The sequence below is a fragment of the Mauremys reevesii genome, linkage group 6, assembly GCF_016161935.1.
Source record: "Mauremys reevesii isolate NIE-2019 linkage group 6, ASM1616193v1, whole genome shotgun sequence".
Classification (NCBI taxonomy): Eukaryota; Metazoa; Chordata; order Testudines; family Geoemydidae; genus Mauremys; species Mauremys reevesii.
The window spans coordinates 114,973,250-114,995,346 of record NC_052628.1 but is presented as its reverse complement, the minus strand read 5'-3'; the positions used below and the strand labels follow the sequence as shown (position 1 = coordinate 114,995,346).

General features: G+C 44.3%; 1 protein-coding gene across 8 annotated transcripts in view; it reads right to left on the bottom strand.

The window, feature by feature from the left end:
* Positions 1-22,097, bottom strand: part of KIAA1958 (KIAA1958 ortholog) — a 132,112-nt gene that overhangs the window by 90,490 nt on the left and 19,525 nt on the right. For 5 of the 8 annotated variants that reach the window (XM_039545235.1, XM_039545229.1, XM_039545232.1 and 2 more), the window contains exon 2: positions 20,157-20,290. The exons of the other annotated variants lie outside the window; for them this stretch is intronic. The gene's annotated coding sequence lies outside the window, so the exon portion shown is untranslated. The remainder of the gene's footprint in view (positions 1-20,156; positions 20,291-22,097) is intronic. 8 annotated transcript variants of the gene reach the window in all.

Genomic DNA, 22,097 nt, shown 5'->3' with positions numbered 1-22,097 from the left:
TTAATGGATGTTAGGTCAGGTACCAAAGGCCAGATTTTTTAAAGTATTTAGCCTCATATTCTCAAATAGATTTAGGTGCCTAACTCCCATTGAAACCAACCCCCCCTTTGAGGATCTGGGGCTTAAGCACCAAAGGATGCAATTAGGCACCTAGTGGGATTTTCAAAAGTGCCTCTTTAGGTCCCTAATTACCTTTAAAATCTGGTGCTAAATGACTAACTGTAGACTTGAACTTTAGGCACCTAGTTTGAAAGATCTGGCCACAGGACACATCTTTGAATTTTTATGCAAGCAAAACTCCCATTAGAGTCAACGGGACATTTGGATGCGTCAGGAATGCAGGGCTGGGGCACATCTAAGATCAAACACAGAGCATCACCCTATGTCCATTTAGCATCTGTATTTAATGTTGGTGAGCAGTTTGTGATTGCCTGCAGAGTACTGTAGGTCTACAATGAGACACTCAGGAATAAGAACGCTAGTAAATAAAGTTCTCTGATGAATCTTAGAGCCTGCATTCCTTTTGGTAGATTAGACAACTGGGATTCAGAATAACCTGCAGCTTGAGCTGCTGAATGACAAATGGCAAATTTAACAGCACAGGTTAGGTAATTGTACCCAACTAACTAATTAGGTACATTTGCACATGTATTTTCCCAATTTGCACACACAGCTGGAGTAATTCTTCACGTAAATTAAATGGCCAGTTGAACATGCTTTTTGTGCACCTAACTTGTCTGAATAAAATCTACCCTGGAATATCTAATTAGGAATGAAATTTGAATCTGAGTCCTCAATGTATCAGCTGGAAAACAGTTGAGAAAAAAAGGTCAGCACTGTTAAGTATGCACACTGGTAGCTGTGCATAAGTTGAACACAGAATAGGTCATGGTACTGTTCTGCTACATTTTCTCAAACTTCTGCCTGTTTTTTTTAGAAGAACGTATCCAATTAGCTTGGAGAATATCCCCCCTCAGATTCCAGAAAGAACCAGAGTAATCAGAGCTACCAATTATTTACTCTCATAGAGGGGCATCAGTTACTATATATTTTAAAAATCTTTAATGACACAGGGACACAATGTCCTTCAATACAGTATTTACTAGACCTCTAGAAAGTCACAGCAGCAGACCATGTTTGTGCACATTTGGAAAATAAAGTCAGTTTTCTTACAACTGCTGTTTTTCTGGGCTGGAAGCCACTAGAAAAGAGCAGGTAGCAAAATTTCAATACAGGTCCTTAAATGGTGTTTGCGAAATGTGCACGCGTATAGATAAACAGGTGATTGCTAACAAGCACTGCACGTGGGCAGGCCGGAACTTGTGTTGTGTCAACAAATATTCATTTTGCAATTACAACTATGCATTGTGAGCCTGATCCTGCACACTGTAAGTATAGAGGCTTGTGACTATAGGGGCAGGGTAAAAACTGACAAGGAAGATACAGAATACAGATCATGTTTCTGAGTTAGTGAGCGCTGGTGTGTGGCCACCAAGCTATTCCTGGCTAGTTTCACAAATAAAAGGGGATTACACACTTAAGCACCTCATTCAAATGCCGTGAAGCCCAAATCACTCAAGGACGTTCTTTTTTTGCTCCTGCCCAATTCCCTTTTTACCCCGTACCTTTGCAAGCAAAAGAGTGGGTGTGCAGGAGGCTTGAGAATGACTACCGCTGTACATTCATTTTCCAGGCACAACTTAGCTGCTTAACTTTGAAAATGTAGCTCTAAACACTCATTGTGCCTGCCAAATTATTACTGGACAGAACCATTATTGCTTTTTGAGCAACAGAGATATAGCCACTAAAATATACAAAGCCCTTCTGTGGACGTATATATCTTAATAGTTTGGCAGCTGACATGCCGAGACTACTGCCCAGTATTCTGACCGGTATCGTCTCTGACCAGTAAGCTCTCCCGTCTTCACTGAAGCGCTGCGGCTGCATCACTGCAACATTTTAAGTGCAGACTTGCCCTTAGATTGTAACCTCATTGGGGGCAGGGTCCGTCTTCTTGTCTATTTGTACAGCACCTAGCACACTAGGGCCCTCCTCCGTGACTGGGGCTCCCAAATGCTGCAGCAGTATAAATAAATAATACAACTGTCATGTAATATTTTATCTTAGAATGCAGCCAGCACCTCTGAAAAGTTCTTTGGCAATGTCAACCCAACGTACAAAAACTAAGAAATACCACGTCTGATTCCCCACTGCCCTGCACCTGATACAGTCACGGACACCAGTGCAAAGGGGGTACAAAATGCTACAAAATCAGAATGGCATCATTTTACATCTACCTTCCACAGGTGTAAACAGCACAAGGTGCAACGCAGAGGAGAAACAGACCCATTTTATTTGACAGACAGCCTCCCCTCCAACCTCACAATCAAATTGCAATGGAAGTATAAATGTTGATAACAAAAAGAAAGCGGATTGGGATGGGCTATTACGATTTGTACCATAAGACAGATGCCGATATTCATGCTTCGTTTCATCTCATAGCACCACCAATTTTTTGATATGGTCTAACATTCTGATAGTATATGTCTTTTCAGTGGTATTGCAGAGGATTGGGTGGTCAATGAGCTGCTTCTTCAATGGTAATCCTGTTCTGGGTAGACAGTGAATGGCAGGATATGGGGCACTGTGTGAAGACAATTAAAGGTGACCAGACAGCAAGTGTGAAATATCAGGAAAGGGGATGGGGGGTAATATAGGGTGACCAGATGTCCCGATTTTATAGGGACAATCCCAATTTTGGGGTCTTTTTCTTATATAGGCTTCTATTACCCCCCACCCCCGTCCCGATTTTTCACATTTGCTGTCTGGTCACCCTAGGGTAACAGGAGCCTATATGAGAAAAAGACCCAAAAATCGGGACATCTAGTCACACTAGAAGATCTCATAGTTCCACTAAGACTCTTCCCTCACAGTGGAGTGCAAAATTTAAGGATTGATATCAGTTCACATCTAGATGAAGGAGCAATATGCCCTCCCCACAGAGGTTATATTAGAATTACTGACACAATCTTTTCCATAGCATAAACTATGCTATAGCTGTAGAAATAGAGTTGCTACAAAATACAGCTAGATGAACACGTTTTGTTTTCCAGCTTTCCAAGGGCAAAATTTATTTTAAGCTGGTGTGATTGGCAATTTCAACAAAAAAAAAGTCAAAATCTGTGAAATCACCCTTTCAAATTAAGCTACTTTACCACGCTACAAAGATGAGCTCTGAAACGTTGCTTCTGATGAAGTGTGAATGCTATCACTATTGTAATTACATCTGTTTGTAACTAAACTACTGATAATTGTCAATGAAAACAAGCGAGTTGAAACAATGCTCTGAAATGCTTTTTAAAATGCAACCCGTGTTTGGAAGTTCAGGCATCCTGAATCATGTTTGCAAACAAGCGGCCATACTCACTAATGCTGGCACAGGGACATACATGGCACATTTCCATGTGCCAGTCTGGCCTATTGCCCTCTAGGGGGCGTTCTACTGAAGGAGGGCACTTCTTAGTACCCCACTTGCCTCTCTCAGGGCTTACAAAGAGGCTGGGGAGGGAGAGAACAAATTGAAGTCCTGTTGGGGGTTCCTGTGGAGCCGTGCCCATGCAGGCCGAAGTGGGGATGAGTGGCCTTGCCTCTTTCCCGGCCGATGCTGCTCAGTTTTTGTCTAGTGTTAACCCCAATATGTCTCTGGTATGGAGGAGTAATCGCCCCCATGCTGGATTTTCTATCTCTGGGGCCGTCTGCTGGCACAGACCCTCAAGTGACTTTGTCCCACAAAGGTGGTCATTCAAACAAAGACCCACTCTAACTTCCTGGTTGCTATCTATGCACAATCACAGCACATATCAAGAGGAAGAGAAAGAACTGATCAAGTTGTGAAATGAGCACCATGCTATTTTAAATCTGGATTCATGGGACTACAATGAATTACCATTCATTTTGCATTCAAACTATTTTTTCCTCCGACAGTTTTGGGTCCTGGTTTTTGATTCCAAAGTGGAATCTGATCTCCGAGAGCTGTTTCTGTGCCTTATTCTTACACTGTTGAAAAACCCATTCTCAGTCACTCTTGCTAAGATGACACAAATTTAGGAAGAAGTTTTTACCACCCACCAGATAGATCCATTTAAAACTCAGAGCTTTTGGCAAACTATGATGAGCTAACTCAGCCATGCAGTGTGGTGCATTCCCAACATGAAGAAAGTGGATCTCTCTTCAGTATCTCCCCCATTCGTTTTCCTGCAGTAAAACTCCACTGATTTCCATGAAGCTTCTCCTGATTTACATGTTTGTAAGGGAGATTGGAATCAGATCAATAGTCTCACTGCCCATGTGACCCTTTCTACATATTCCAGGGTCAAACAATTCTCGGAATAACTTGCAATTGATCATTCATACTCTGTTGGAGGGTATTTTCACTTCATATACCCCAACAAGTAATTAGACCATACTGGCCCCAAAATAGTTTTTTAGGCTCTGGTTACACTATGAGGCTTGCTGGGCTTAAATTCTGTGGTGGTCCAGGTTATGACCCACTTTAGTTTGGTAGCAGATGAAGCAACCCATGTTAAAAATCAGATTTAGAGCCACACCATGGCCATGACGTACTAGGCTGGAGCAGGGCCGGCGCTTCCATTAGACGACCCTAGGTGGTCGCCTAGGGCGCCAGGATTCGGGGGGCGGCATTTTGTACGCTCCGCACGGGGCGCACGGGAGCTTCCGGTTCCGCTCCCGTCGCGCCGCCGAAGAAGGGCCTTCTGCCGACGTGCCGCGGAAAACAGCGCCAGGCAATTGAGCAGCTCAATGACTGCCGCTGTCGCCTGCGGCATTTCGGGGGAGGGTCCTTCTTCGGCGGCGCGATGGGAGTGGAACTGGAAGCTCCCGCATGCCCTGTGGGGAGCGCACAAAATGCCGCCCCCCCCGAATTCTGCCTAGGGTGCCAGAAACCCTGGCGCCGCTCCTGGGCTGGAGCCTAATCCTGAAGTCTGCAGAGCAAGCACCCCCACACACTGAAGTCAATGGAAATTTAGCCTGCTTAATATGTGCCAAATTAGAACACACTGTCTGAGAAATATGGTAGTTCTAAAATGGACACATACAAAAATAAAGCCATGTAGAGCATTTTAAAAGGCTTGTGTTTAGAATAACTGTTGAGCTGAAGATTAATTCTGCCAAAACCAAAAAGGCAACCAATTAAAAACTCTTGTCTGCTTACTTTTAAAAGATGCTACATAGCAATAATGACAGTCAGAAAGACCCTCTCTCTGCAGCACAGCTGTGCAAGTTTAACTCTTCGCAGCTAAGAACAGCACGCTCAACAAACAAAAACACAGGAAAGGCATTTAGATGTTGTCTTCAACGTGCAAAATAAATAAATGGGGTGAGGTAAAAGGAGTGTTTGGGGCAAACATTTTCTGGCAAACAGCATTATTTTGGACATCGTCCCAAAGGTGAGGAAGCGGTCGAATCGGACAGTCTCAAAGGTGCAGCATAGAGCCCTCTGGTCTGCCTTCTGCTGGAACACCTGGACGCCACTGAAGTTAATGGAGCAGCACCCATTTACACCAGCAGAAAATTTGGCCCATTGCTCCTGAGTCCAGCACAGTCAGAGCTACTGCTGGGCAGAGTGTGGAGTTGTAATTTAACAGACAGAGCCTGGACCCCAAAGCACAAGATAAGGTTACAGCAGGAAAAGCAAGTTTTGCTATTTCCTAATTCAATCCCACCATGGTTTTTTTGTTTTTTTTAGGTCAACCTGGTGGAATGAGATGCTATCAAGTCATACGCGCCCCCCAGTTTCACATCGCAGAGCCGAGTATCATGTTGACAAACTTCTACCCGGTTCCAATCACATGGTGACTTTTAAAATGGACTTCCTTATCTGATGTGTGCAGTGTTGTTGAAGCTGTGTCAGTCCCAGGAAATTAGAGAGACAAGGTGGGTGAGGTAATATCTTTTACTGGACCAACTTAGAAGGACCCACCTTGTCTTCCTTACCCAAGTAATTCAGAACAAACACAGAACCTGCCTGCCTGCCAAAGGAAAGCTGTGCAACCACAAATCACAGTCACATCTCAGATGTACGGCTAAATGAGTGTGTCAATTTTTTTTTTATTACTGTCCAATTTACATGCTTAAATACCAATCCGATTGTTTCCTCTGGCCAAGGAATTTAATACAGGTTGAATCTCTCTAATCCGGCACTCCCTGGTCCGGCAACATCTGCAGTCCGGCACAGGAGCCAACTTCGTGGCGTTCAAGCTCCGGGAGGGAGGGAGAGGATCTGGGGCTGACAGCTGGGACCCTGGGCAAGGGGCCGGCGGCTGGGACCTGGGGCCGCCATCTGAGACCCCAGGTGGGGGCCACTCTGGGCATAAAGCCTGGGGGTGCTGCAGCATCCCATGCAACACTACTTCCCATGCCTATTGGGACCCGCTGGCACTCTGCATTGACCTCCTGTGATTCAGCAAATTCTCTGGTTCGTCACCGGTCAGGTCCCAAGGGTGCCAGACTAGAGAGGTTCAACCTGGAGAAACTGAAGTCACAAATTAGGTTGTACCACAAACTGAAAAAAAAGTCAGAAAAATCAAAATTAAGGAAGGAATGTTAGCAAAAAGCCCCCAGACTGAATTTATTAAATTACATCAGTCGAGAAAACAACGCTGATGCCATGTGCTAGGTTCCTTTCAATGACGACAGAGGACAGGATCATTGGTCTTAGTTGTAAGATTTTTGTTTGTATAGTTTATATCTGACTAACTACACATATGAAGCATATGGAAAAGTTAGAGAAAATTTTAACAATTAGCAAACTGAAAAAAAAAATCAGAATCCATCTAACTTGAAAATTCATTAATCAGCTTCCAGGGATGCTCATGCCCACTGAGAATTTCTAAGTTACCCTATGGCCCCCTTCACCACAGTATCTGAGCGCCTCAAAGCATTACGGATTTTATCATTCCTACTCATGGATGGGGAACGGAGGCACGGAGAGATTAAGTGACTTGCCCAAGATGACACAAAAGATCTGTGGCAGAGGCAGGAATGAAACCAGATCACCTTTGTCCCAGTCCAATGCTTTAATCACAAGGTCATCCATCCTTTTTGTGACACAATCGTAGAGTCCTTTACTCTAACCTGGGGGTGGTTAAAGGCGCAAGAAGGGAGGAATTGTCCATCCCAGACCATAGTGAGACTGGAGCCACTGTGCTGAGGCTGCTCTGGTCGCAACAGTCCCCCAGGGGTGAAGGGAGGAGGGAGGTTAGTGGAAACTTTGGCCCCTCCTCCAGTTCTCCCAGTATAAGGTCACTCAGAAAGTCCTGCAGATGGGGTCTCATGACACACAGGTGGTGCACAACTCGAGCCCCACACAGTCACAGCAGAACCACATTGGTTCCGCTGCCAAAGGTTCCTCCACACCCCTGGAGGAAGAAGAGACAGGAGAGTAACTGGTGGTCCACAGAGATCTGCAGCTCAGTCGCTTAGTTTCATGCCATGCATGGCATAAGTGAGCCTCTCATCAGCGAAAGCTCCCAGGTGAGCATACAGATGTAACATTTTTGAGTGGTGTACAACAGGTTTGCTTGTTTAGTCACACTTGCTTCCCTGGCAACAAGAGCCTTTGCAACACTTAAGACACACTGGGCCAAATTCTGTGTTAATTTATAGCCCATCATAACCAATTTTGCACATCACATCATTTGAATGATGGCCCAGGCTAGAAGTCAGCATAGAATTTGGCTCAAACTGGACTTGTCAGTACTACTCACTTCATACAGTAGAATGTGAACTGTGTGAGCACAGACATATCTAGGACTACCTTTGTCATGCTTGCAGAATTTATCAAAGATGCCTTATCACACAAAATACGGATTATCCTTTAGGATAGTTTCTAGCTGAATTTCTCCATTACCTATGGGTAAGGCTAAGATTTTGTCATGGTTATTTTTAGTAAAAGTCACGGACAGGTCATGGGCAATAAACAGGGCCGGCTCCAGACCCCAGCCTACCAAGCACATGCTTGGGGCAGCACCTTGGGACGGGGCGGCACTCGGGGTTTGGTTTTGGTTTTTTTTGGTTCGGCTGGGCGGCGCTGGGGGGAGGCGGGGCTTGGGAGGCGTAGCACCGTGCTGGGGGGGCGGGAACTTGGACGGCGCAGCGCTCGGCTAGGGCGGGCTTCAGTGGCACGGCGCTCGGGGGTGGGGACTTGGGTGGCGTGACGCTCGGGGCGGGGACTTGGGCGGCGCGACGCTCGGGGGGGGGCTCTTTGTTTTCGCTTGGGGCAGCAAAAATGTTAAAGCCGGCCCTGGCAATAAACAAAAATTCACGGAAGTCAGGACCTGTCTGACTTTTGCTGCTGCGGCTCCATGGTATCCCCCATCACTGTGGTGGCTGGGAGCTGTGGGATTCCCCCTCTGCCCGCAGAACCCTGCCAGGGCCCCCTAGCTGTCAGCTCCAGAGTCCTGCAGCCCTTGGGGCTGAAGCAGAGTGTGTCACGGAGGTCGCTGGAAGCCATGGATTCCATGACTTCCATGACATAAACGTAGCCTTAACTATGGGGAATAATCTGGCACCACGACAGGGTCTGGATTTTCACTCCTAGCAGCCAGTTCCACATCCTCAGAACCTGTCCACCCACAACTGCCTGCAACATTCTCTCACCCACTTCATCCCCTGCTTGTTCAATAGAGTCCCTGATGGACATGCTAGGCAAGTAAGGGTAAAATAGGGTGTGTACTCTAATTTAACCATTTTCCTTCCTTCACACATGCAGGGTTACTGTATGGTCTGTCTCAATGTCATAAACGAGTGTGTCCCGTGCATTTCAATTTAATCCCTTTCTCTTCCTTCTCTCCAACTTGACGTGTCATGTTTTCCTCTGGTTTTGCCCCAAAACCACGACACATACCCCTTTGTCTTAAAGGTGTAGCTTCCTAGAGACCTCTTCTCCAAAGAGACAGCTGTGCCCGGCCCCCAGGAGTCTGTGACTGCTGCTCCATGCTTCCACCAGAAAGAGTTGCTAAGGAGGTATTTGAGGTTACTCTCTTTGTCCTCTCTGCTGTGTGTTCTGCCTCCTCAACCCTCCTCGCTCTTCTAAGCACCAGGGAAGGAGTGTGGACTCACATGTGACAAGTTGCCACTAGACAGCCAGGGCACCGCCGTTTAGTTGTTCACAGAAAATGGTTTTGTTACATTTTTGTACCGGTTGGTTCTTGTTGTTGGTTTAAGGTTTCCTCACCGTTTTTTGTCGACACTGGAGCCTCCCTCATGATGGATTGACCTGAAAAATCAGCCTGAACTGTTTGTAGAAAGTTTTTTTCCAAACTTTTTTGCTCCATCTGGAGATGCACACGTTTTACCAGGGCTACAGTGTCTCATGCATTTTGAATTTGAGCCTGGCTCACTGCAGTAGAAATACACTGGACAAGTCACATATATTTTTCCTGTGTCTGTCATTGGCTGAGCCTATCCCACGTGATTGGGAGCATCAGCCTAGCTCTGCAGAAGTCATTTTCTGGTGATTACAGAGATCAGATGCAGTTTAGTTGTGCTCTCTGATCCAGGTGGAAGAGCGAGAGGAGACTCATTTTCTCTCGCCTTCATGTCTGTCTGAGTGGCCTATAAATGGGGAGTTGCAGAAGGGGCGATGTTATAGGGAACTGTCTCATTATTCATTTATATTTTGGTTCATGTAATAATTCTAGCCCGGTTTTACAAAGGGAAATCAGAGTTCTGTTCCATCAGTGAATCAGAAAACTAGCATGTCAAACCCAGGCTCTGCCTTTGCATTCAACAGTGAGACGCAGCCACAGGAAAAACATTTTCACATTTCAGAATGTGTGAACTTGGAAGGGATTGCACAGGTCTAGAAAAACACGTCACAGAGCCACCTACATTCCTTCTGTTATCCTACAGTACCTATTATCTGACAGGTGGAAAGGAAGGGCAGTCTCATGGTTACAGCCCTTGCCTTGCAGTTGCGAGACCAGGATCCAGTTCCCCACTCGGCCACGTTTGACTTTGGGCAAGTCACTTTGTCTCTCTGTGCCTCTGGTCCCCATCTATAAAATAGAGTTCTGCTACATGCCACAAGGAGCCACAACAGTACTTCTCTTACCCCACCCAACGATATTGTTCCTCTAGGCCTGCAGTGACCTAGAAGCCTACTTTCGACCTCTCCGACTCAAAGAATATTTCTAACACACCTCTGAACAACACACTAACCCACAGAATCCTTCCTACTAGCACTTCAAAAAGAAGGATTCTGCATGGACTCCTCCTGAAAGTCGAAACAACAGACTGGACTTCTACATAGATTGCTTCTGTCGAGGTGCTTGGGCTGAAATTGTGGAAAAGCAGCATCACTTGCCCCATAACCTCAGCTGTGCTGAACACAACGCCATCAACAGCCTCAGGAACAACTCTGACATCATAATCAAAAAGGCTGACAAAGGAGTGCTGTCGTCATCGTGAATAAGTTGGAATATGAACAAGAGGCTGCTAGGCAGCTCTCTAACTCCACCTTCTATAGGCCATTATCCTCTGATCCCACTGAGGGTTACCAAAAGAAATTGCACCATCTGCTCAAGAAACTCCCTGAAAAAGCACAGGACTCCGACCAGGGGTATTCTGTTTGCTACCCAAGATCCATAAACCTGGAAATCCTGGATGCCCCATCATCTCAGGCATTGGCATCCTAACAGCAGGATTGGCTGGCTATGTGGACTCTCTCCTCAGACCCTATCCTACCAGCACTCCTAGCTATCTTTGAGACACCACTGACTTCCTGAGGAAACTACAATCCATCGGTGATCTTCCAGAAAACATCATCCTGGCCACTATGGATGCAGAAGCTCTCTACACCAACATTCCACACAAAGACGGACTACAAGCCATCAGGAACAGTATCCCTGATAATGTCACAGCAAACCTGGTGGCTGAACTTTGTGACTTTGTCCTCACCCACAACTATTTCACATTTGCGGACAATATATACCTTCAAGTCAGCAGCACTGCTATGGGTACCCACTTGGCCCCATAGTATGCCAACATTTTAATGGCTGACTTAGAACAACGCTTCCTCAGCTCTTGTCCCCTAATGCTCCTACTCTACTTGCGCTACATTGATGACATCTTCATCATCTGGACCTATGGAAAAGAAGCCTTTGAGGAATTCCACTATGATTTCAATAATTTCCATCCCACCATCAACTTCAGGGTAGAACAATCCACACAAGCAGTCCATTTCCTGGACACTACTGTGCTAATAAGTGATGGTCACATAAACACCATCCTATGTCGGAAACCTACTGACCACAATACTTACCTACATGCCTCCAGCTTCCATCCAGAACACACCACACGATCCATTGTCTACAGCCAAGCTCTAAGATACAACCACATTTGTTCCAATCCCTCAGACAGAGACAAACATCTACAAGATCTCCATCAAGCATTCTTAAAACTACAATACCCACCTGGGGAAGTGAAGAAACAGATTGACAGAGCCAGAAGAGTACCCAGAAGCCACCTATTACAGGACAGGCCCAACAAAGAAAACAACAGAACGCCACTAGCCGTCACCTTCAGCCCCCAACTAAAACCTCTCCAGCGCATCATCAGAGATCTACACCCTATCCTGAAAGATGATCCCTCACTCTCACAGATCTTGGGAGACAGACTAGTCCTTGCTTACAGACAGCCCCCCAACCTGAAGCAAGTACTCACCAGCCACCAGACACCACACAACAAAAACACTAACCCAGGAACCTATCCTTGCAACAAAGTCCAATGCCAACTTTGTCCACATATCTATTCAAGTGACACCATCATAGGACCTAATCACATCAGCCATGCCATCAGGGGCTCATTCACCTGCACATCTACTAATGTGATATATGCCATCATGTGCCAGCAATGCCCCTCTGCCATTACATTGGCCAAACTGGACAGTCACTACGCAAAAGAATAAATGGACACAAATCTGACATCAGGAATCATAACATTCAAGAACCAGCAGGAGAACACTTCAACCTCTCTGATCACTCAGTAACAGACTTGAAGGTGGCAATTTTGCAACAGAAAAGCTTCAAAAACAGACTCCAATGAGAAACTGCTGAACTTGAATTAATATGCAAACTAGACACCATTAACTTAGGCTTGAACAGAGACTAGGAATGGCTGAGTCATTACACAGATTGAATCTATTTCCCCATGTTAAGTATCCTCACAGCTCTTGTCAACTGTCTGAAATGGGCCATCTTGATTATCACTACAAAAGTTGTTTTTTCTCCTGCTGATAATAGCTCATCTTAATTAATTAGCCTCTTACAGTTGGTATGGCTACTTCCAATTTTCATGTTCTGTATGTATATATCACTCCTTACTATATGTTCCATTCTATGCATCTGATGAAGTGGGCTGTAGCCCACGAAAGCTTATGCTCAAATAAATTTGTTAGTCTCTAAGGTGCCACAAGTACTCCTGTTCTTTTTGTGAGGATAAACACATTAATATATGTGATGCATGCCTATACTACAATGACGGAAGACATATAAGACCCATTTAAGTCCAGGTACGGTAATGTCAAAATAGCTTGAAATTGAAACATCTTCTTGCAGATATTTTCCTCCTTTTTTCGTACATGAATTCTGGTTTGTTATTGTAGGGTTAATCATAATTGCTGATTTTTTTAATACCATCAGCCCCTGAAGGACAGCACTGTGTTTACTAGGGACTAACTTTTTAACTCCAAGTAGAAACACTGATTTTAAATTATAGCATTTCTCAGAGAAACAATAACTAATCCAAACATGCACTAATGCAACAGTAGAAGTTTTTAAGTCAATTTAATTTTGTCTGCATCAGCTATTGCAGGAAGTTAAAATAGCCCCCATTCCTCCCTGCCATATAGACAGAGAGTATCTGATATCATGCAGATGGTGGCAGTATCAGGTATCTGCTGTACGCTTATATCAGATACAATAAATAATACACGACGAATGCAAAATATCAATTTCATTCTGTTCCTCGTTACTTGAGACCGCACCACATGCATTACCTTATCTCTAACTCAGTGCAACACATCTGCCCAAACCCATCACTGAGGACTGAATTAAATTTCCTTGGCAGTAATATTATTATATATGCAGCATGTTTATCTAGTGCTGTCTTTTCTATTTTCCATCTTAAGTGTCTTGAAAATGTAAAAACAATTTCATTTGCCACCTACTCAAATACTTTCCACTAAACAACCGAATGGGTCAAACCATGTGAAAAATGGTAACGTTGTTTTCTTTTGTCAATCCCCAGAAACCTACCAAAACAAGACATTGTTGTTCAAATAAGATGTCATATCAGCAGAAATCTTATGCTGACATCCTACTAAACTCCTTACAGTATAATTGTAAACACAGAGAAAGTGATATACACATATTAGCTTTCAGAATATACGGTATATTATTCCACTGACTGAGAGGATAATTAAGGACAGAATTGTGCAACACTTGAACAAACATAACCTGATATGGTCAAACCTGAGTGGCTTGTGAAAGGGAAAGTTGTTAGTCTCTAATGAGATCTTAGAAACAGTTAATAAACGTAGCTAAAGGTGGATAAAATGGATGAAGGTGAGCCACTTGGTCTTTTAGCTTTTAATAAGATTTTTTATAAAGAGATTATGAGGGAAAATACAGAAAAGGTTCAACTTTATGAATTAAAATTGTTTTAAGTGATGGGAACAGAGGACCTGTCCACACTATAAGGACCATGCTAGTATGTGATGCTCTCCACTCGTTAGGAGTGAGTGAGTTCTAACTCTTCTCCTATGTCCAGTCTGCATGGAGAAAACATTTCTAGAAGTGCATTACGAACCTGGGCTTAACCTAGGCTAAAATGCAGTTCCACAATCATGTTTTCCCATCCATAACAGTAGTAGATAAAGAGCCATGTAAGAATATGGAACCCCCTAGTACAGGGGTGGGCAAACTATGACCTGCATGCCAGATCCGGCCCCTCAGGGCTTTGGATCTGGCCCACGGGACTGCCACCTGCGTGGCACCGTGGCCCCATGCCACTCCTGGAAGCGGCCGGCACCACGTCCATACGGCCCCTGGGGGAAGGGTAGAGGGCTCCACGCACTGCCCTCGCCTGCACGCACCACCTCCTGCAGCTCTCATTGGCTGGGAACGGGGAACTGTGGCCCATGGGAGCTTCGGGGAAGGTACCCACAGGCGAGGGCAGCACGCAGAGCCCTCTGCCCCCCACCCCAGGGGCCGCAGGGACATGGTGTCGGCCATTTCCAGGAGCAGCGCGGGGCCAGGGCAGGCAGGGGGCCTGCCCTGGCCCCAGTGTGCACCGCTGCCACCCCAAAGCTACTCCAGGTAAGCGGCATCAGGCCAGAGCCTGCACCCCGAACCCCTCTTGCACCCTGCATCCCAACTCCCTGCCCTGAACCCCCTGCTACACCCCAACCCCCTGCTGCACCCCACACCCCTTCTGCACTCCAACCTCCTGCCCTGAGTCTCTTCCTGCACCCCACACCCTCTCCCGCACCCTGCACCCCAACCCCCTGCCCCAGCCCTACATTCAAGGCCCTGCATGCAATTTCCCCACCCAGTTATGGCCCTCGGGCCAAAAGGTTTGCCCACCCCTGCCCTAGTACATGGTTTTATGCCATGGTTACCACAGACAGACCAAAGGGTAAAGATGAACAACTCCTCCTCATCATGGAGAGGCCTGTGCACGTTAACAGTGGAAAGTCCCTGAATGGTATTGGGATGGTATTGGATATTAAGGCCCCAAGTGCTCATCTCACAAGGTCTCTCTCAAAAGATTTCTCCCCTACCATTGTATCATGGGGCAGAGTTTCCTCCTCCTCCACTCCCACCCCCATAGGGCTGGCCCATAATTTCCACAAATTCTGGCGGAACAGCAGGAAGCCACGTGGAAGCCCTGTGCTCTCTGTAGTGCCAGGGCTTCCTCACACATCTCGAGGCTGCCCCAGGCACTCTCCTCAGAGGTCATTCCCTCACTGGGAGTGGGGAAGGGTACAGAAAGTTAATACAGGCCAGGACTGTATTCACTGGGTGGGGGAATTCTCTATAACATTGGAGTTAGGATGATGCATGTGCCACAAACCCCCTCCCTCTTCAATAGGCCCAAGGACAAAGAGGAACTCTGCTGCAGAGAGAGCTGACACCCCTTTCCGCACAGGAGGCATGTGATGCACTAGTAGATGGCCCCCTTCATGATCATACCATATGACTGGCTCCGTGTTGATTAATGACTTGGAGGAGGAATGCGAGTTGGTCATCTCAACATGCAGGATCCTCTACAGAAAAAGTCTGGAGGGCCAATTTAGACAGGCTCAGTGAAGCCGTCCGCCCAGTGCACATGAGCAGTTAAGATAGGAAATATAATATTATTAAATTGAATCAAGGTGCATCTCACGCCATGCAAATGGAAAGTTTTACTTAAAAAAAAAAACAACACCCACAATATTTGCCTTTAAGAGATACTGAGGAAACTAAAAAGACCCAAAGGGCAGGAAGAATGATGGTTAGAGGAATGGCAATACTCTATGGCTATTTAGACTAGAAAGGAGAAGATTTAGAGAGGACTTGACTAAAGTAGTCAAAGTGTTAAATAGGACAGTGAAAAAACATCAGGCCTGCAACTCACGCTGCCCCACAACACCAGAACAAGAGATTAGCACATTCAGAACAAAGAAAAGAAAACCCTGCTGTAAGCAGTGTACAGTACTGTCAACCTGCGGAATTTATAAATTTTACAGGCTACTCAAAGACATGGTGCAGCTAGATTTTTTTTGTATAAATGTTGTATTCACCTTTGCAACTTTTTTATGCCCATAAAGTCACGGCACTAACAATAATTAATACTAATGTACTAAAATCCATAGCCAAACCTCCACAAATCTAAATAATAAGTGTGTTCTCCCTGTACATCTACCCGGTGCCCAGTTCAGATACATGGGCAGGGAACTAGCACTGGGATTTGGCCATAAGCAAATTACTGGAGTGAGGAGAGAAGTGTCCACTGAAGCATTGAGTGTTGGCTTCTGCTTCAGGCAGGGAGCCTGAGTAGATAAATAAATTGGCTGATCCAGTAGGACAAGTTCTGTGTCCTTATAAAACATTTTACATTTTTTAAATAAATAGAAAGCAAAGAATTCTGGTAGAGTTTATAACAATCAATCAGCAAACATACCTGGTTTTTATTTCTCTCATTTTAATCCTCATTGTACTACCCTATTTAAATACTTTTTCAAGAGTTAAATGGCCTGTAAAAACCAAGAGCTAATCTAACAAAGCAGCACAATTTAATTAGTAGCTAAGCGGACAGTATACATGAGAAAAATAGTTTTCAGTGTCTGATTGAAAACCAGGTCACTTAGCTTTATGGGGTTAACTAGCCAACAGGAAAGTATTGGATGTTAACACAAAAACAAAACAAATTTCCAATGTTTAATAATGCATAGCTATATGGCTCTAAGCTGCTATTTCTCCTAGGTTCCCAGCTAGACTGAAACAATTTTTATCCATCTTTATGAGATTGTACATATGCATACAGTGAGAGCAGTCTATTAAAGCAGATGCAGTGTATTTAAAAGTGCTCAATTAAAGTGTGGAATGTTTCTTTTAAATTAATGCCCTGTTGAATAGCCATCTTCCATACAAAATTGTCTATTTCTATATTCCAACAATGTTCTACTATCATGCAGAGCAGCTTCAAAATATAACTTAATTGCAAGGCTCAATGTAATGAATATTCCTTCATTTCAAAAGAACTGTAAAGTCTATTTTTTATGTGCCAAATAGCTTTTTGTGGCTGCACCACTACCAAGGCCTGCCTTACTCCCCCAGAGCGTGATCAGAGTGCTCTGCATTTCAGAGCAGATTAATTAGACACGGGAGCAAACAGAAGAATGAAAAAAAAGTGTATATATTCACAGATAATTTGGCAATTGACAGGAAAAATAATTCCCTGGGAACATTGTTCACTAATATAGTTTGACCAGTTCTACCACATATACACTACTGACTTCAGTAGGACTACTCACACACTTAAAGTTAAGCATGTCCTTAAGTGCTTTGCTGGACTGGAGCCAGCATGCTCAGCACGTTGTAGGATTGAACCCATAGTGCATTTACAGATAGCCAAGTCAATTAAACTGATTTATGGGGTAGAGATGGGAGGGAAAACAGAAGCAAATAGAGAAAAAAATCTAAGTAGTACTTTTACATTGGAAATCAAGAATCATACATCTAAGCTATCCAGCCAGTTCCCCACAGGCATATAATCTTTAGTCTGTCATTATCATCCCAATAGATTTACACAATCCATTCAACAAAACTTTAACCTCTTTAATTTTAACAAACTTTAATTTGGTTGTTAAATCGATATATGGTGTTGGATATATTTGGGGGATGTGTATGTTGTTCATTAAATGTATAGTATAAATTTCAACGGTAGTAAAATCTGAACATGTACCATTAATAAAATTCTTAGGAATATTACTCTGGGAAGGGAAGCTGTGTGGACGGAGGGGGGAGGGGTCTGGTAGAATAAAAAATTACTAATATTTTTATACAATTAAATGAGAGAGCTGCATGAGGTTGTAGGGTGTCTGAATTTGTGTATGTAAATCTTAGAGTTGAATTTGTCACCAGAGCCTGATTATGTTAATTGATACTGAAAGCTTGCCTATGCAGCGAGTTAGCGTGTGGCAAGCCAGGTGAATCTACAGCGCACTAGCTTACTGCACTCTGCGACTTTCAGCACGCTGCAATGGTGTCTGCATGGAGAGTTAGGGTCTGTCTACACTACCAGCACTACAATGGCACAGCAGGGGCACTGCAGCTATGCTGCTGTAAGGCTATAGTGTAGCCACTTGCTACTGTGATAGAAGAGGTTTTTTCCGTCACTGAAGTAAATTCACTTCCTCGAGAGGAAGCAGCTAGGCTGATGGAAGAATTCATCTGGCAACGTAGAGCATGCCCACTCTTAAACCACTACAAACAGTACAGCTGCAGTGCTACAGCTTCAGTAGACACTTCCTATGCCAAAGAGAGGCATTTTCCTGTTGGCGTAAGTAATTCACCTTACCAAGAGGTGGTAGCTAGGTCAACAGAAGAATTCCCGGGATGCATCGGGGAAGGAGGAGGAGAGAGAGGAGAAGGAAAGAAAGAAAGTGAGCTCTGTGAAAGAGTGAGGGGAGAATAAACTTTGCCTTTGCGATTATAAAGCTTCCCAAGTCTTCTTCAAAAGGGGTCCAGGTACAGAACTAACTGGCAACAAGCACAAAAGAACCACAGAGAAACAGAAATCTAACTTAACCAAGTGCCTCATGATTCCTGTTGCTGTGATCTCCTGTTGCTGCTCCCAGGAAAACTCCACGGGCCTAAAGCTGCTGCTATCTGCAAATTCTGCTTGCTGAGAAGAGAAATTTAAAGGGGCCGTGCCTATTTTTTCATAGGGCTCCCTTTTCCCAGCCAGGACATTCCTCTGCAGTTCTGACTACCCCAACTTGCTTCCACACTTATTACCATGGCACAAGTTCCGCTTCTGCTGTTCTTCATGCCAACCCCAAGAGATCCTCCACTCCCACGGGAACAACTTCACCCAGAAGTCTTACGTCAGCAAGTGTACGCTTGCTATGAAACCTTCTACTTACACCCCAGAGAAGTGGAAAGCCTTACTGTTTCAATGCCTTGGTCCTGAAGGGCAGTGAATCTTCAGGCATCTGCCTCCCATTACTGATTTGCCGCAAGATATGACAAGATCCATACGATGCTGCTCTCCAAGCCCGGATGATCATTTAAATTCTCTATTAAATGCTGTTGCCAAACGCGTCAAGTTCTATTCCGATGCCTCACGAACCCGTCAACCACTACGTCACTATATTATGTGAGTTCAGTGCAATCTGTGAATTTTGCCAGTTTCCCAGATGAAATTATCAGAAATCAAATTGTCATGAGGATGACCAGTTTTCAGATTTGTGAATGATTCCTCATGACAAAAGGACTTACCTTGGAGAAACCACCTGATGAATGGAAAATGCCATCCACTGTTTTAAGTCACTTTCCATGACACCAGATGTCTTCCTGCCTGCAGAGGTTAATGTATTCCAGTACAAGACTGCAACCTGCAACATACCTAAGTCTACATCCACGTTTGCCTCCCACACACCACATTGCTACCAAAGCTACAGAAGCGGTGCACAGGTCATAAGGCAGACTTTCAAGGATGCCCTGCTAAGAAATCAGTATGCAAGAACTGCAACAAAGTTTGCTAAAGTTAATAAGCCTGCCAGCAGTGTTGCATCTGGAGTCTTCACACATGAGGATGATGGTGAACTGAATCCTGATGGTGTTTGGAATGTGAGAGATCACCACACTACCAAGTGCGAGTCAATGGCCCCGAGAAGAGTACATTAGTGCATTCTGGTTCTGCTTACACTATAATTCCCAGCCACCTCTAAACTGTGCTATTTTTCAACTCCTAACTGAGTTGCATCCTCCAGAGAAATACCCCAGAGGGTATGGTGCATCTCCCAACCCCACCAATGGTCTTTTTTGCAGCTGCTCTCAAGTACAAAGGCCATAATACCCGAGGGAAAATCTACGTAGTCCAAAAGGCAATTTCTAGTTTAGGAAAGAATCATCAAAGGGATCTTCAGATGACATTAGATCTGAATAGTATAGAACCTGTCCTCAGACTGAGGATAGGCTACAGCCAGGAATTGTCTCCAACTTTCCAGAAGTTTTCACTGATACCACAGGTGTAGCAAAAAAGTTCAAAGCACAAGATCCAGCTACAAAACAAAGTGGTGCCTGTCTAGCATAAAGTGTAAACATACCAATTGCATTGAGACAACCTCTCAATGGGGAGATTCTGAAACTATGCAAAGCAGAGATCATTGAACCAGTTGAGTCATCAGAATGAATTTCTCCCGTCATTGTTGCCAAGAAGGCTAATAGTGCTATCTGCATGTGTGTGGACTTGAGAGCACTAAATTCCAACATGTTGTGGATTGCCATCCTCTACCCAACATCAACAAAATGCTGCTCACCTTGAAGGAGGCAAGAGTCTTTACAACCCTTGATTTACCCACCGCTTACCTCCAGATCCCCTTAATGGAAGAATCCCGCAAGTACACAGCTTTCATCACTCCAGAAGGTTTGTTCCAATTCAAGCGGATGCCATTTGGGATAGTCTCTGCAGCATCCGTATTCCAGAGAATGATGCATGGGATCTTTGGAGAGACAAGGGGCGTTACTTACTTTCAAGATGACATTCTAGTTTATATACAGTGTTGTTGTAGCTCTGTTGGTCCCAGGATATTAGAGAGACAAGGTGGGTGAGGTAATATCTTTTATTGGACCAACTTCTGTTGGTGCAAGAGACAAGCTTTCAAGCTACACAGAGCTCTTCTTCAGAACAATAAAAGAAAAGCTGGATATTACCTCACCCACCTTGTCATTCTAGTGTATGGCAAAAATGTATCCAAACATGATGTCATCCTAAAATAGGTTCTAGAAAAACTTTGGCTACATGGACTTACCAATAGCAACAAGAAATGGCAATTCTGTACAATCTGACATATCTAGTACACGCATTCTCTCAGAATGGCATACAACCAAAAGAAGACCTGGTGAAAGCCATTCAGGATTCACCAGAGCCTGACAACAAGAACTAATTTCAATCCTTCTTGGGATTGCGTGAATATTACTTTATGTTTTTACAACAATTTACTATAAAAGTAGTTCCTTTGAGTCATCACCTAAAAAAGGATGTGAGCATTGAATGAGATGAAGTGTGCAAGAACAGCTTTAATGAGATAAAACATGCAATTTCCACCAGCCTGGCTCTTAGCCCTTTTGATTCTGAGAAGCAAACAATTGTCACAACAGATGCTTGAGACTATGGTGCTGTCTTGACTCAGCTAAAAAAAATGGACAAGAAGTCACTATTGCATTTGCCTCCAGAGCCCTGACTGATCCAGAAAACTCCTATTCTGTCATTGAGAAGAAGCTCTCGCATGTTTCTGGGCAGTAAGAATGTTCAGAACTTACCCATGGGATAGGAGATTTATCTTAAGATCTGATCAAACCTCTTTCAGTTTTCTTCACTACGTGAGGCTCTGGATGAGCAGCACCAAGAATTGTCAAGTGGGCCACCAAACTAGTGGACTTTGATTTCCAGACAGTGTATCTTGCAGGTACCAAGAACATCACTGAAGACCGTCTGCCTGGCCTGCTCATATCTTATCATGAGGGTTCAATTGTGAACAGTGATGAAGAGATCATCTTTGCACAGATCTCTGCTGCAACTCAAGGAGTGATCACAGAATCAGAGTGAGCAACAGCCATGAGAGAAGACAAGGTACTTCAGGTCCTAAAGACTTATACATTCAATGGGCGGCCTTATAAGATGAGGATGACAGAACACTTGCAACCATATAAACATGTATCACAAGAACTGTCCTTGTCAATTAATGCATTTTGAGAATTGGCCATCTTGTTGTGCCTATGTGTCTGAGAGAATGATTGATCCACCTGGCACATGAAGGACATCTCAGGAGGAGTCTAACTGAAAGACAACTGTGACAAGACTTCTAATGTCCAGGAATGGACAAGCAGGTTGAGGAAATAATCAAGAATTGCATGGCTTGTGCAAGTAGTTATAAGTCATGGAAAACCTTCAGCATCCCTCTCACACCAGTTGACTATCCCAACTGTCCATGAAAGAAAATGGTTCTCGATATAATGGGATCATTTGAAGAAGATCAGTCTGTTACGCAAAGGTTTGTCATAGTTATGGTAGACTATCATTCAAAGTGGTAGGAAGTTACATTCACTGGAAAGGTTGCCACTGAATTAATGATACAGTTCCTGTCATTAGTCTTCACTCACGAAGGTTTCCCAAGGAACTGGTATCTGACAATGGAATGCAATTGACCTCTGCTGAAAAGCAACACTACCTGAGTAGCAATGGTACTGAGCACAAACAGTTTTTTTTATACCACTGAGAGTCAATGAGAATGAACAAACCATAGAAAG